Here is a 16916-nt window from a genome sequence, read left to right as displayed (position 1 = left end):
CCTTATTTTCGCCGGCTTAGTCTACGTAAATATTTACGTAGATTAAGACAGCAAAAATAAGGAACGCAAATGGCGGCAGCTGTAGCCACCGCCAGTTGCATACACAGTTGTTCCCCCCCCCCTAGAGCCCTCCACGGCCGGAAATCCGGCCGCAGATGGCTCTGGGCTGGCTGGGCCTGGCCGACTGCTCCGCAGAGCTGCCGCAGAGCACAGCCGGCCGCGGAGGATTCCGGGGGGGAGAAACGGATCGCCTCCTCCCCGTCGAGGATTCCGGGGGGAGGGACGGAACGCCTCCCCCCCCACCAAGATAATCCGCAGAAAGGTAAGTGACTTTCGTACATCCCTACTAACAACACCTTAAATAATTTGCTGATGAAAACAAAAAGGGACAGCAAAGGAGCCCAATGTGATCTTAAAACTGAGGGAGTGGGCAGTAAAATGGTAAATGTACTTCAGCATAACCAGTGAAAGTGCACATGGGGGCAAAAATTCCTAACTTCATATATGTTGATGAGGTCTGAGTTGCTGATGACTGCCCAAGAAAGGGCTGTGGTGGATTGGTCAATGAAAACATCAGTACAGTGTGCAACAGCTGTAAGAAAGGCAATTAATTAATTAATTAATTACAGCTATATATTCCATGTGGGGGATCATTAGGAAAGGAATAAAAAATAAAACTGCCAATATCGTTTTCTGGGAACTGACCTTGTAGGCGGCACGGTTTGTCCTCAGCTCCATGCTCGCGGAGGGAAAGGGGGCGTTCCCAGGGGCAGGGAGGGGATGTTGGAAATGCCAGTATGACACTTCCTATGCACTGTCTGGCCTCTCTCCCCCCACTCCAAGCCACCCCAGCTACACAGCTGAAATCGGCTGTCTAGCCACAAATGCAGGGTGGCCAGTGTGCAGAGGAGAAGATCCCCTTCGTGCTCCGCCCACCCTGCATTGGATAGCAAGTCACCTCTGAGTTCAGAGGCAGCTGACAATCCCCATAGGATTGCCCCCTTACAGGATTTGAACAGGAGTAGGTGACATATGTAAGAGTTACAAAGGGCTTGATATCTAATTTATACAAGTAGATTCTAGCATCTGAAATCTGCATAAGTGATCCAGTCTGTGTGGGAAACAGGCCTTGGAATTCATATAAAGGAAGAAACTTGGAATGCATTGTGGAATAAGTGTCCATTTAAAACAATATTGGTTAACTTAATGTTAAAAGAGTCCCACAGATGGTATCTCACACCAAGAAAATTATCAGTGATGAGCCCAGGGGCATCCCTGGAGTGTTGGAGGGGGTGCTCAGAAACAGGAACATATTTGCATATGTGGTGGGCGTGCTCTAAGGTAAATAAATTTTGGAAATCAGTATTTCAAGAGGTTAGTTCTATAATGGGACTGTGGGTTCACCCATCCCCACATTTAGCCCTGTTAAATTTTTATATAGGATTAGATGTCAATCAGCAAAGAAAGGAGCTGGTGAGCCACTTATTGTTAGTGGCAAGATGGTTGATAGCCAAACATTGGAAGGATTGTAATGGGCTGCAGATTGAAAGCTGGTACAAAAGAGTATGGCAAATCACTTTCCTTGAGAAATTGACACAAAGGTTAAGGTTAGCCCAAGGGCAATTAAAGAAAAATAAGTTTGAAGAGGTATGAATGAAATGCATTGAATTTGTAAATACAATAGAACATGGGTGCATGCCTCTGTTGGCATACACAGGGCTTTGGAGATGGTAGAGTTAAGGAAACAAGACTCCCCTTTTAACATCTCTGAAATGAAACTTGGTGTGTCAATGGGGGAATCTAGGAATAAAGATTTGTGAGTAATGAATTAAGGTGTATTAAGTAAGTAAATTATTAATTAATACTTAAAGCCAGGCAGAAATTGAAATGTTAATGAGCTAAGGTATTGTTTGATATGTGTAACCAGAATGTATGTAACCAGAACTAAAGAAAATTAAAAATTAAAAAACAAAAAGGTGTATAAAATTATACATGGTGTGGGGAAAGTGGATAGAAAGTGGGAGAAACCTCTCCCTTTCTCCTGATATAAAACAGGGGTCCACAATCGTTTTGGGTCAGTGGGCACATATGGGATTTTGATAGAGTGTAATGGGTACTCTCACAAAATGGCAGCCATGGGAGCGTGCCCATTCATAAAATGGTTGCCATGATGGGCATGACTTGTCATAAAACACACATTTCCCAGAAAGCAAATGGTGAGACTAAAAGGAATGTAATTTGCCCACCAACCTAAGTAGAGGTAGAGGCTGAGCTTGGAAACACAAAAACACTCTATAAAACCCAAATAAAGATGGTGTGGGAGGGCAGCTCTTTGCTTTGCAGCATGCCAGCCCCCCAGTTAAAAAAATATTTTTTTTGAACTTATGAAATGAAGTAAAAATTAGGATGGGCAGAGCCTTGTAAGTGCCAAGAGAAGTGTCTGTGGCCATATTGGTGCTCATGGGTACCATGTTGGAGACCCTAGAACTAAAAGCTGTGGTCATCCCATGATTATCTGAGTGGTGAGAGATTCGGGACAGATAAAAGGTAGTACTTCTTCAGACGGCACATAATTAAATTATGGAATTCTCTACCACAGGATATAGTGATGGTCACCAACTTCGATGGCTTTAAAAATGGGATTAGACAAAGTCATGAAGGATAAGGCTATCAATGATTACTTGTCATGTTGGCTATATATTACCTCCAGTATCAGAGGAAGTATGCTTCTGAATACCAGTTGCTGGGGAACATGAGTAGGAGGGTGCTATTCCTTCATGTCCTGCTTGTTAATTATGGCTCCCCTTATGTTCTTACTATAAGAAATGTATGTAATGTTTGGCCGAGGGGGGAGGGGATTGAAAATGTAGATATAGAAACAATAGAAAATTAATCTAAGGGACAAGACGGTAAAATGGGAACATAAAGGTAATAGCAATTTATACAAGAACAACAATAATAAACATAATAATAATATACATGCTTTACTGGTAGTATTATTAAACCTAAATTGAATCTTCCTTAAAATTCCACCAGTCTAAACTAATGGAGGGAGCAATCCTATGGCCGCTGGTCAGCAGCTAGATGGCCATAGTGTATGTCGGTTTCCAGGAACCGACCTTCCCCCCTTCCCATGCTGCCTCACAGGCAGCTTGGAACGGCCCCGCACTCCGTGCATGGAAGAGGAGTGTGGAGCGGCGAAAATGGGGCGTTCTGGAACAGGGAAGGCAGAAATGCCAGTATGACACATCCTATGTGTTGTCCAGCAGCCACCTCCTCCGCTCCGCCTTCCCGCAGCTAGACAGCCGAAATTGGCTATCTAGCCGCAAATGCAGGGTGGCTGAAGCACGGAGAGGATGATCCCCTCCATGCTTCTCCTGCCCTGCACTGGATAGGCAGTCGCCTCCGAGTTCGGAGGCAGCCACTTATCCCCGTAGGATTGCGCTCTCAGGGCACAATCCTATGGATGCTAGACAGAGGCTAGAGGGCCATAGGATTGGTCAGTTCCCAGAGAACTGTCTCCCCACTCGCTCCCCCACCATCTCATAGTCTAATTCAGCCTTCCTCAACCTGGTGCTCTACAGATGTTTTGAACTAAAATATCCATCAACCCCAGCAAGTTTGGCCAGTGGTCAGGAATGCTAGGAGTTGTAGTCCAAAAGATCTGGAAGGCACAAAGTTGTGGTAGGCTGACCTAACTCATCAAGAAGCATTGTGATTTTCAATATACACGAAAACATGCTTCCAAAAAATAGTTTGGAACACACAAGATAGGTCTGGAAAAAATGGAGTAGGGTGCTCCAGCATCCTTTAAATAACATGAACTGTCTGAGAAAAGATTCATGTTAATTAAAGTGGCATCTGAGCGCTCTTGTAAATGGCAACAACTAGGCCAGATGCAGTTATTTTTAGACTGCTTCACTGAATTCAGGTGACTCATTTATTAAGGTTTTAAGAATTAATCAATGTCTCAGTTTATTGCAATAAATACAACATTCTATATAATGGCTTTAAATAGTCCAAGTCTTATAAAATTATGCAAACACTGGAATATTACTTCAGTACTAAAACAACTAAACATTTAAAACTTGATTTCATACTAGATTCGATGTATTTCTGAACAAGGTCTAAGAAGGTTGGCAATGGAGAAATTATTACTACTTTAAAGTTTTGATCATTCATTACTATTGCACAACAAAAGCCAATACATACTAAGGCATTCTGATAATTGTTAGGCTTAGTTTCGGATGGCTAGTGTCCATTGAGCACAAAATACTGAAATGTGAAAAAGCACAAAAAACATAAAAATGTTTCATTATCCAGATTTTCTGATATGCCACTCCAGACACAATGTACACACAATGATGTAGTCTTCTCATGCCTGTGGGAGGCAGACTGTAACAATTGCACAGAATTGCAGGGATGGCGTCAGGAAGGCTAAAGCTGAGAATGAGCTGAGGTTAGCGAGGGATGCTAAATGCAACAAAAAGGCTTTCTTCAGCTACATGCATAGTAAAAGGCAGAGGAAAGAAATGGTGGTTCAGCTAATAAATAAGGATGGCAAAACGATAACAGAGGACAAAGAAAAGGCAGAGGTGCTCAATTCCTACTTTGGCTCAGTCTTCTCCCAAAAGAGGGTCTATGACCCCCCTGGCAAAGGTGAAGTACAGGCTGAAGGAGCAGGATTGCATCTTGAGATTGATAGGCATATGGTCAAGGAACGCCTGATTACTTTGAATGAGTTCAAATCTCCAGGGCCAGATGAACTGCATCCTAGAGTAATAAAGGAACTGGCAGAAGAACTCTCAGAACTGCTGTCTATTCTCTTTGAGAAATCATGGAGGATGGGTGAAGTGTCGGATGACTGGAGGAGGGCTAATGTTGTCCCTATCTTTGAAAAGGGTAAAAAGGAGGAACCTGGGAACTACAGACCAGTCAATCTGACATCAATCCCTGGGAAATTTCTGGAGCAGGTGATAAAGCAATCCATCTGGAAGCACCTTGAAAACAATGCACTGATGACTCAAAGCCAACATGGATTTGTCAAGAACAAATCCTGCCAGACGAATCAGATCTCATGTTTTGATCAAATAACCTCCCTTGTGGACTGTGGGAATGCTGTGGACATCATATACCTTGACTTCAGCAAAGCTTTCGACAAAGTTCCCCATGATATCCTGATGAGCAAACTAGCTCAAAGTGGGCTAGATGAAACAATGATCCAGTGGATCCACAGTTGGCTACAGAATCGGACTCAAAGAGTGCTTATCAATGGTATCTTCTCAAACAGGGGAGAGGTAACGAGCGGGGTACCGCAGGGCTCAGTCCTGGGCCCAGTGTTCTTCAACATTTTTATGAATGACTTGGAGGAGGAGGTGCAGGGAATGCTGATCAGATTTGCAGATGATACAAAATTGGGTGGGATAGCTAATACTCTGGAAGACAGAAACAAAATTCAGAGTGATCTTGATAGACTGGAGTGCAGGGCAGAAAACAACAGACTGAAATTTAATCGGGATAAATGCCAAGTTCTGCACCTAGGAAAAAGAAACCAAATGCACAGTTAAAAGGTGGGGGATACGTGGCTCAACAACGCTACAAGCGAGAAGGATCCTGGAATTGTTGCAGATCACAAGCTGAATATGAGCCAACAACGTGATGTGGCTGCAAAAAAGGCCAATGCTATTTTGGGCTGCATTAATAGAAGCATCACTTCCAAATCCTGGGAAGTACTAGTTCCCCTCTACTCAGCACTGGTTAGGCCTCATCTGGAGTACTGTGTCCAGTTCTGGGCACCACATTTTAAGAAGGATGCAGACAAACTGGAGAGGGTTCAGAGGAGGGCAACAAAGATGATCAGGGGACTGGAAACAAAGCCCTATGAGGAGAGACTGAAAGAACTGGGCATGTTTAGCCTTGAGAAGAGAAGACTGAGGGGAGATATGATAGTGCTCTTCAAGTACTTGAAAGGTTGTCACAGAGAGGAAGGCCAGCAACTCTTCTCGATCATCCCAGAGTGCAGGACGTGGAATAATGGGCTCAAGTGACAGGAAGCCAGATTCCGGCTGAACATCAGGAAAAACTTCCTGACTGTTAGAGCAATACGACAATGGAACCAACGACCTAGGGAGGTAGTGGGCTCTCCTACACTGGAGGTCTTCAAGACGAGGCTGGACAGCCATCTGTCAGGGATGCTCTGATCTGGATTCTTGCATTGAGCAGGGGGTTGGACTCGATGGCCTTGTAGGCCCCTTCCTACCCTACTATTCTATGATTCTATGATTGCTTGCTGAGAACATTTGTCACTTGCTCAAAATACTTGTTTTCACACAAAGCTTCCCTGATCTGTGACCAAATGTATACGCTTACCATCATTTTTTTAAGACTGGTTTTAGTGTTGTCTTATCTCTATTGTATTATTCAATTATCAAAAAACCTGTCAGTTTAAGACCAGAGTTAAGGCTATGTCATGTTGCTTCAAACTCTAAAAAGCCAGGAAACTGGAAGCTAAGGCTGATGTGTGATCAGTGGTTATGTTGTGCTATGTCACATATTGTGCTCGCTTATAACTTACCCTCCATGCACCCACACATTTCCTTGGTCTATCAGACCCTAATTCAGATGGGCAGGGTGGAGTGTCTGGGACCAGCAAAGATAACCCCACATTGTCTTGGCCCTGTATTGCCTTATGAAGCATCTTAGCCTTACTATTTTACTAGAGGAATCCTCTAGCAATACAACTGATACATAAAAAGCCCCTTATATGCCTACAAATGCCTAGGAGTAGAGGAATGTCTTGACCTGGCACCAAAAAGATGACAGTGTTGGTGCCAGGCAGGCCTCACTGGGGAAAGCATTCCACAGTTGGGGGGCGGCGTGTACCACTGAAAAGTCCTTCTCCCTTGTTGCCATCCTCCGGACTTCCCTTGGAGGAGGGCCTGTGAGGAGGGCCTAAGATAGTTATTGCAACGTACAGGTAGGTTTATACCAGGAGAGGTGCTCCATCGGATAAAATGCACTTTTTTCAGTAAAGTTTACATGGAGATATTTGTGTCTGCAAAAAAATCCACACCTTCTGTGGAACACACATACACAATTAAAGTCAGCACCCAACTTCCTGAGGACAAATCTCTGATTTTCATCTGTATCAGACTCTTTCGTTGCCACCTGTACCCTTTTAATTCAATAAAGGCACAAGGTTTGGTTCATTAAGAAAAGCAGGAGAAAGCAATACCTTTTGTTACTTAGGCTGTTAAGGATGGTTGGAGAGATGTGCTAGGGATAGGGCTTTGCATGAAGGGAGTGGTTCTACCAGATGCTTTGAACATAGCTGTACAGGAAAAGTCTTACAGGCCTTCACAGTGGGTAAAGTGGAGAAAATTGTTCCAGGTTAATTGTCCTATGATGTTATGATGGCCTTAGTGTGACTGGCATCTGCATACTGAGAACTGAGCAGGTGAAACGGATGATTGAACTGCTCACCTGGCCCTGGAACTGCATATTCCCTGGAGCCCATCCTGGGAATGTCTGGGTATTCCTCAAGGAGAACGTCCTTCCTCATCTTGCTGCTGTTGTGTAGGATGCAGTACATCACTGTCATGTTGGCTTCCAAGGTCTTTCTTAATGTACAGCAATGTGTAGAGCAGGGGTCTCCAGAGTAGTGCCCATGGGTGCCATGACACTCGCAAGGAGCCCTCCAAGCTATTTTCCCCCTTTACAAGTGAATAAAGTGATTCTTCCATTCACTTCCACAGGGAGGAAAAAGTCACGATAACCATTAACAGCTGGAGGGGGAGGCAAAGTCCACCTCACCAAGTACCCTTGGGGTAACAGGGTCCTTCATTGGCGGGGGCAGGGGGTAACCATCCTGATTTTTGGCAGGGTTCCATCCCTGTTAAAGCCAATGGAGTGATTGGTCCACTGGCTTTAATAAGGACAGGAAAAGCCCCCCCCCCATAAATTACTGGAGGGGGAGCAAAGCCCACCCCCTACTAAGGACTGATGGGGCAACAGGGACCATGGAGATAGGTGGCCTTCCGCCCTTCTAGCCAATTTTTGGCAAGGGAGCTTTTTCTAGGCCCATACAAATGATTGGAGAAAGTCAGGTTGCTTACCTGTCACTGTAGTTCTTCGAGTGGTCATCTGTGCATTCACACATATGGGCTCTGTGCCTGCATAGAGACTTGTTCAGGAAACTTCCAAGCTGCAGTTTTTTGGCAGGAACCCCTCCCCCACCATCTCTGGCATATATAGCTTGGGTTCCTGCCTTCCCCTCAGTTCCTTGAGACCGCAAGTAGTCCCAGACCGAGGAGAAGAACACCTCGGTACCGACAGTCCAGTTGACACCGAAGTGGGGACGGTGGGTGGGTTGTGTGAATGCCCAGATGACCACTCAACGAACTACAGTTACAGGTAAGCAACCTGACTTTCTTCTTCATGGTCTCTGTGCATCACACATATGGGCAGGTAACAAGCTAACTTATCGGAGGTGGGTCGGTGTCTCAATGCAGTACCAGTGAAAGCACAGCTCTGCCAAAGGCACAGTCTGTTCGAGCTCGACCGTCCAGTTGGTAGTGCTTTATGAAGGTAGAAGGCTTAGACCAGGTGGCCGCCTTACATAAGTCTACGATGGGAACCCCTCTTACAAAGGCGGTGGAAGTCGACACTCCCCTTGTCGAGTGTGCTCGGATTCAAGTTGGTAGGGGTTTCCCGGAGAATTCGTAGGCCAGTTGAACAGTGTATATGATCCAGGATGCCAGCCTCTGGGAGGAGACTAGAGAGCCCTTATTGGGTCCCCCATAGCATAGGAAGAGCTGTTGGGAGTTGTGGAAAGGCTCGGTCCGTGACCTATAGAAGGCCAGTGCTCTCCGGACATCTAGAGTGTGTAGCCGTCATTCCAAATCAGAAGTTGGGGATGGAAAGAAGGCAGGGAGCACAATCGGTTGATTCAGATGGAAGTCTGTGACCACTTTCGGGAGGAATGCTAAGTCCGGCCGCAGGACCACCTTTTCCTTGTGACATACAGTGTAAGGTGAGTCTGTTCGCAACACGGAGAGTTCACTCGCTCGCTCTCAATGTTGTAATGGCTATCAGGAAGGCGACCTTCCAAGAGAGCAGCCTCAAGTCCACGTTAGCGAGTGGTTCCAACAGTACCGATGTGAGGGTGTTCAGCACCAGGGTTAGGTCCCACTGAGGAATGAAGTCTCTCACGGGAGGGGCGAAGTTTCTGAGTCCTCGCAGAAATTGCGTGCATAAGGGGTGGCTGAATGTGGAGCACCCATCAATGTTGCCCCGCATCTCCGAAATCACTGAGGCATACACCCTGATGGAGGAATACTTCAGGCCTTTGCTGAAAAGATGTTGAAGGAAAAACAATATGTCCACTAGACAACAGTAATTAGGGTTATGGTTGTTGTTGGTCGCGAACTGAACAAATGAAGCCCATTTTGCTGCGTACGAACGGCGCGTGGATGGTTTCCTCCCCACATCAAGCACAGCCTGCACTGCTGGTGGAATCAGTGGGGGAATGTGCTAGGTGTTTGGATCCTCCACACTGTGAGGTTCAGAGTGTGGAGATCGGGGTGAAGGATCCTGCCCTGGTCTTGGAAAATCAAGTTGTCTGTCTGCAGGAGTGGTAGGAAGCGTCCGTGCACTAGGTTCAACAGCATCGTGAACCAGGGTTGTCTGGGCCACCAAGGGGCAATTAAGATGCAGCTCGTGACGTCCTGTCTGATTTTGGAGATCACCCTTGTCAGGAGTGGGAATGGAGGGAAAAGGTAGAACAGGTGCTCCTTCCATTCTAGGAAAAAGGCATCGCCTAGCGATCCTTGTCCGACCCCAGCTCTGGAGCAGAATTGTCCGCAAACCATATTCGCTGGAGTTGCAAAGAGGTTCATCTGTGGTCGGCCCCAGTGATTGAAAATTAGCTGTAGGACTGTCCTGGCCAGCTGCCATTCATGAGAGCACTGGAGGAAACGGCTGAGGGAGTCTGCTAACAGGTTGTCCTGTCTTGCAATATGTAGAGCAGTCGGGCAATGTCCCTGGCAACGATCCAGTTGTCAAGGTGTAGAATGAGAGAAAGGAGGTGAGAGGAGTGTGTTCCGCCTTGTTTGTTTAGGTACCAGAGAACTGTGGTATTGTCTGTGAGGACCTGGGTGTGTCGATGTCGGAAGCATGGTTTGAAGGCATGGAGAGCTTTCCAAACCGCCAACAGCTCCAAAAAATTGATATGGTACCGTGTTTCCTTGGAGAACCAGATACCTTGTGCTTGAAGGGGGCCGCAATGCGCTCCCCAACCTAGGAGGGAGGTGTCTGTGGTGAGAACCCTTGATGGAGGAGCGGGAAGGAATGGCATCCCTAGGGTCAGATGTCTGGAGTCCATCCTCCAGTGCAGGCTGAGAGCAATGCCCTCTGGTACCGAGAGTGTGACAAAGAGATGGTTGCAGGTCAAGTTGAAATTCCAGATGAACCAGTGTTGAAGTGGTCTCATCCATAGCCAAGTCCATTCCACAACCGATACTGTGGCTGCCATGTGGCCAAGGAGGCATGGGATGTCGTGTGCTCTGGCACGGCGGGCAGAGAATATTGACATGTCACAAACCTTGTCGCACAAGCCACGAGTCGTCGGGAGGTACACCCAACCTGATTTGGAATCGAGGACGGCCCCTATGAATTGAACTGTTCGTGTGGGGGTCAAGTGACACTTCTTGTTGATTCATAGTCCCAATGCCTGCAGAAGATCCAAGATGATCATGATATCACGCAGTAGAGCTTCTCGGGAGGAGGCCACCAGTAGTCAATCGTCTAGATACGAGTAGATTTCTATTCCCTGAAGACGGAGGTAAGCGCAGACCACAGCCATGCACTTGGTAAATACATGTGGGGCTGCTGAGAGGCCGAATGGCAAGACGTTGAACTGGAACAGTTCTGCTCCACTCGCAAAGCAGAGGAACTTTCTGTGTGAGTATTCTATGGCTATGTGGAAGTACGCATCTTCAAGATCGGTCATGGTGAACCAAGAGCCCTTCTGTAGGAGTGGGAGAATTGTGGCTAGAGTTGTCATCCTGAACTTCTTGGGGGTGACAAATTTGTTCAGGTCGTGAAGGTCAAGAATGGGCTGAAGGCCTCCATCTCATTTTGGTACCATGAAGTACCTGGAGAAGAACCCCTCTGTACCGATGTTTGGATGAACACGTTGAATGGCACCCTTTCATAAGAGAGATTGAGTTTCTTTGTGGAGGACCTCTGAAGGTGGAATGACCCAGACTGGACCCAAAGGTGTGTGTGTGTGTGTGTGTGTGTGTGTGTGTGTGTGTTGAATTCTATTCTGTATCCGTGATGGACAATAGCTAGCACCCAGTTGTCCAACATCACTCTTGCCCACACTGGGTAATATTGGCTCATGTGGGGCTGTTGAGGGGCCGAATGGCAAGACGTTGAACTGGAACAATTCCGTTCCGATCACAAAACAGAGGAACTTTCTGTATGAGTGTTCTGTGGCTACGTGGAAGAACACGTCTTCGAGATCGATCATGGTGAACCAAGAGCCCTTCCGTAGGAGTGGGAGAATTGTGGCTAGGGTTGTCATCCTGAGCTTCTTGGGGGTGACAAACTTGTTCAGGTCACAAAGGTCGAGAATAGGCCGAAGGCCTCCACCCCCTTTCAGTACCGTGAAGAACACCTCCGTACCTGGGGTTGCATGAACGTGTTGAATGGCGCCCTTTTGCAAGAGAGACTGAGATTCCTTGTGGAGGACCTCTGATGGTGGGGTGACCCGGACTGGGCCCAGAGGCAGGAATGTGGTGAATTCTATTCTTTAGTCACGACGGACAAGAGCTGATTCCTGGCCATCATCGCCTGGTAGTTGGAAATTCTAAGCCCCAATGCTGCTGAAGAGTAGAGATGACATTTATTTTTATTTATCTTATTTATTTCATTTCTATACCGCCCAATAGCTGACATCCAACAATATTGAGTTTGCGACCCTCCTTATCCACAGGCGAGGCATGTTTTCTGTGAGCGACCTTGGGCAGACTCCACAATTACTGAGCTCAGTTTCAGATGTGAAAAGAGGAAAGACGTGTCCATCTCTTGAACCCTATACATCGATTCCAGCCTCTTGGATGTCGGGGTCAAGGACGAAGATGTTTTCCACATCTGCTGGACTGCACTCAGCAGGGCTGGAAGAAAAGGGATGGCCACCGTTGTGGACAGGTCCATCACAACAGCATCAAATACTGGATCGTGGATTTGTTGGGGAGATTGTTGCACTTCGACGCCCAATGATTGTGCCATTCTCAGGACCTGTTCGGAGAAGTGGCCCGCGTCTTCAGAAGGCGAGGCTCTATCTCGTCCCCTGTTGGCATCGTCCAGTGATGAGATTGATGGAGGGACCGAGGAATATGAGGAGAAGTCGGACTGGTAGTTCTCCTCAGATTCCTGCAATTGAGTAGGTCATTGAACGACAGCGAAGGCATGAGGTGGAACAGGAGGTGGCGGGGCTTGATGGTCCCAACTAGTTTAGTGTATCGCTAAGAACAACGAGCACCTTGGTACCAGAGGAGGAGGGCAGAAGACGTCCTGGGGGTTGAAGCCGGAGCATTGTCCAGACTGAAAGGGAGCATGCGATGGTGAAGTAGCTTCTAAGTAGCGCGAGCGATTGAGGAAGAGATCACGGTCCCTGCGAAGTCTCCAATCTGCATCTGAACGCTGTTGATGGCGGGGAGATGACAAGGCTGAGGCTGTTGAGGGGAAAGCATGGGTCGATACTGAGGTGACTGGATGTCATAACGTTGCGGTGTTGGAGACCTGGATCTCCATCCCATGGTTGTCTGAGTTGGATGGGGTGGTGGGGTTGGTGTATCCCTCAACTCACCCTCCGAGACCATGGAGGCCGGTTCCAGAGTAGTCGACTGCATGGTGGGCATGACACGAATAGGAGAATCCAGTAAAGGAGGAGGAGGTGGGAGGTCCTTTTCCTGTTGTTTGGAGGATTTCTTTTTTCTCTTTTTTTCTAGTGCATCCACCGCCGGTTTAGGGCATTCTGCACATTTTGAGAGCTTTTTTGCTGCCGAAATGGCCAAGCTCCTTCCCGGAGTAGGTGGGTCTACTCGAACCGGCTCAGTGGTGAGCAGAAGGGAAGATTGGGTCTCAGTGACTGCTTCTGTACTTGTAGAAGGGGCCGCGGAAGGCTGGTCCCTGGGTGTTTGCGCCTTAGGTATGTCAACCGCCTGAAGGGCTCGTTGCCACAGGATCGCTTTTAGTTGATCGGACCTGTTGTAGCGAGCCTGCTTTGATAGCGATTGGCAGTGGTGGCAAGTTTCAACTTTGTGGGATTCCCCAAAGCAAAGAAGACATAAAGAGTGGCTGTCCAAAGAGGGCACCTTGCTGCCACAGGCTGTGCACCTTCTAAATGGAGGCTTTGGGCCATAGGCTGAGGAAGAAAAAATATGTCGCCGCTGAGGCAAACGATGCTCCCCAACACTGCCAACAATCTCTGTCTCTCTCTCCACTGCGCTCTCTCATTCTCTCTCTCTGTTTTGTCTTTGAAGATGAAGAAGAAGAATAAGATGAAGGAAGAAATGAGGTTTAGATAAGATAAGGTAGAAATACAGCGTGACAGAATGTTGAAAGAGGTTCCCCATGAAGTAACGCTAAGGCGGTCGAAAAGGAACTGAGGGGAAGGCGGGAACCCACACTATATATGCCAGAGATGGTGGGGGAGGGGTTCCTGCCAAAAAACTGCAGCTTGGAAGTTTCCTGAATGAGTCTCCGCACAGACGCAGAGCCCATATGTGTGATGCACAGAGACCACGAAGAAGAAATTGCTCCATTTGCTTGCATGGGAGTGGGGAGAGGAGGAGAGAAAAGGAAAAAGGGAAAGAGGAGCCTGAGAGAGGTGGGGACCCAAGGGGTGGGGAGAAAAGGGGACCAGAGAAAAAAAGAGGAGCAAGAGAGAAGGGAGGGAGGGAGAGAGAGAGAGGGGGGGGGGAGCCAGAAATGGAAGGAAGGAAAGAAAGAGGAGCCAGAGATGGATGGATGGAAGGGAGGGAGGGAGAGCTACAGAGAGAGAGAGAAGCCAGAGTGAGTAGCACACACACAATATACACATGTGTGCGCACACACAGATAAGGGGGACACTCAGAACATTTTTGTGATTTTCCCTCCCCACTTCAGCAGCTAAATTGTGATGGTGCCCAGGGCACTTTTTCAAAATGCCAGATGTGCCCACAGGCCCCAAAAGGTTGAAAACTCCTGCCTTAGACTCCCTTCTTGACAGCCTCCCTTGGATCCAGATTCTGTCAGCTCATATAGAGAGGAGATCACAGTGCAAGCCAAACTGTGTTTCTGAACATATGGACCTCGGATCTGGGACTCAGTGGTCACCTTACCAGGGTTGGTAATTGTTCTCTCTGAGTGTGCAAGCTGTCTAGGCAAATGCAACAAAATACAGGGATTCAATAGGAAAACATAAGGGAAACCCTGGCCTAGGAAAAAGTGGGCTTGGTCCAGGATATAATAGGGAACTATGCTAATAAAGAGTCATGAAGAGTGATCTTGAAAGTCAGTTGAATCCGATGTTGATTCTAAGAGATGTAATATGGCACCAGAAGAGAAAGTGGAGGAGAGGTTTGTAATATGCAAATAAGCATTTTGGCAAATATACATTTAACACAGAATCATAGAATAGTAGGGTTGGAAGGGGCCTACAAGACCATTGAGTCCAACCCCCTGATCAGTGCATGAATCCAAGTCAGAGCATCCCCGACAGATGGCTGTTTAGCCTCATCTTGAATGCCTGCAGTGTGGGAGAGCCCACCACCTCCCTAGGTAATTGGTACCATTGTCATATTGCTCTAACAGTCAGGCTAGACTCTGGGATGATCGAGAAGAGTTGCTGGCCTTCCTCTCTGTGACAACCTTTCAAGTACTTGAAGAGCGCTATCATATCTCCCCTCAGTCTTCTCTTCTCAAGGCTAAACATGCCCAGTTCTTTCAGTCTCTCCTCATAGGGCTTTGTTTCCAGTCCCCTGATCATCTTTGTTGCCCTCCTCTGAACCCTCTCCAATTTGTCTGCATCCTTCTTAAAGTGCGGTTGATTATCTTTGAGAAATCATGGAGGACGGGTGAAGTGCCAGATGACTGGAGGGCTAAAGTTGTCCCTATCTTCAAAAGGGGTAAAAAGGAGGAAATGGGAACTACAGACCAGTCAGTCTGACATCAATCTCTGGGAAAAGTCTGAAGCAGATTATAAAGCAATCCATCTGTAAGCACCTTGAAAACAATGCAGTGATTATTTGAAGCCAACATGGATTTGTCAAGAACAAATCCTGCCAGACGAATCAGATCTCATGTTTTGATCAGGTAAGCTCCCTTGTGGACTGTGGGAATGCTGTGGACATAATATACTTCGACTTCAGCAAAGTTTTCAACAAAGTGCCCCATGATATCCTGATGAGCAAACTAGCTCAAAGTGGGCTAGATGAAACAACGATCCGGTGGATCCACAGTTGGCTACAGAATCAGACTCAAAGAGTGCTTATCAATGGGATCGGACTCAACGAGTACTTATCAATGGGATCTTCTCAAACAGGGGAGAGGTAACGTATGGGGTACTGCAGGGCTGAGTCCTGGGCCCACTGCTCTTCAACATTTTTATGAATGACTTGGAGGAGGAGGTTCAGGGAATGCTGATCATATTTGCAGATGACACAAAATTGGGCGGGATAGCTAATACTTCGGGCATGTTTAGCCTTGAGAAGAGAAGACTGAGGGGAGATATGATAGCGCTCTTCAAGTACTTGAAAGGTTGTCACAGAGAAGAAGGCCAGCATCTCTTCTCGATCATCCCAGAGTGCAGGACACGAAATCATGGGCTGAAGTTACAGGAAGCCAGATTCCGCCTGAACATCAGGAAAAACTTCCTGACTGTTAGAGCAATATGACAATGGAACCAACTACCTAGGGAGGTGGTGGGTTCTCCCACACTGGAGGCCTTCAAGACGAGGCTGGACAGCCATCTGTCAGGGATGCTCTGACTTGGATTCCTGCACTGAGCAGGGGGTTGGACTCGATGGCCATGTAGGCCCCTTCCAACCCTACTATTCTATGATTCTGTGATTCTCGTTAGAGTTGTTTGCCTTGGGCCCTTCCTTATCATTGTTCTGAGTTAATTAAAATTGGCTTTCCTAAAATCCTGTGTAGACATTTGGCTACACTCGGCTTTTGCTTCCTTTAGAACCAAGAACTCAAGTATAACATGGTCGCTTTCCCCCAGAGTTCCCATAACTGCTGCTTTATCCACTAAGTCATCTCTGTTGGTTAGGATCAAGTCAAGGATAGCCGATCCTCTAGTTCCTTCCTCTACCTTCTGCAGGAGGAAATTATCAGCAAGACAAGCCAGGAATCTCTTGGAGGGGCCATGTTTTGCAGAATTTATCTCCCAACAAATATCAGGGAAATTGAAGTCCCCCATTACTACTATATCATGCTTCTTTGAAACATTGGCAGTTTGCTTTTAGAAAGTTTCATCTTCGTATTCTCCTTGATTGGGTGGCCAGTAGTAGACTCTGACCACCAGATTCCTTTTATTCTTTGCTCCATTTATTTTAACCCAGATGCTCTTGATGGGGCTACCAAGCTCGTTCTCCTGTATTTATGTGCAGAGATATTTATTTTTAACATACAGTGCAGCTCCACCTCCCTTTCTGTTCCTCCTGTTCTTTTTGAACAAGTTATATCCTTCAATTGCTTTATTCCAGTCATGAGCGTCATCCCACCAAGTCTCAGTTATACCTATCATAATTTTCCTCTTGTATTAAGAGTCCAAGTTCGTTCTGTTTGTTTCCCATACTCTGGGCATTAGTATATAGACATTGAAGACCATGTGCTTCATAGTCTGACTTTCTTCCTACATA

At 46.8% G+C, this 16916-nt stretch overlaps 1 protein-coding gene across 22 annotated transcripts in view; it reads left to right on the top strand.

Moving 5' to 3' along the window:
- Positions 1 to 16916, top strand: part of GPHN (gephyrin) — a 483693-nt gene that overhangs the window by 99148 nt on the left and 367629 nt on the right. The gene's annotated exons all lie outside the window — the stretch shown is intronic.

The sequence above is a fragment of the Heloderma suspectum genome, chromosome 1, assembly GCF_057233095.1.
Source record: "Heloderma suspectum isolate Gila_16-S chromosome 1, 16-S_ref, whole genome shotgun sequence".
Lineage (NCBI taxonomy): Eukaryota > Metazoa > Chordata > Lepidosauria > Squamata > Helodermatidae > Heloderma > Heloderma suspectum.
The sequence above is the reverse complement of the archived record's forward strand: the minus strand, read 5'-3'. Positions and strand labels throughout refer to the sequence as shown.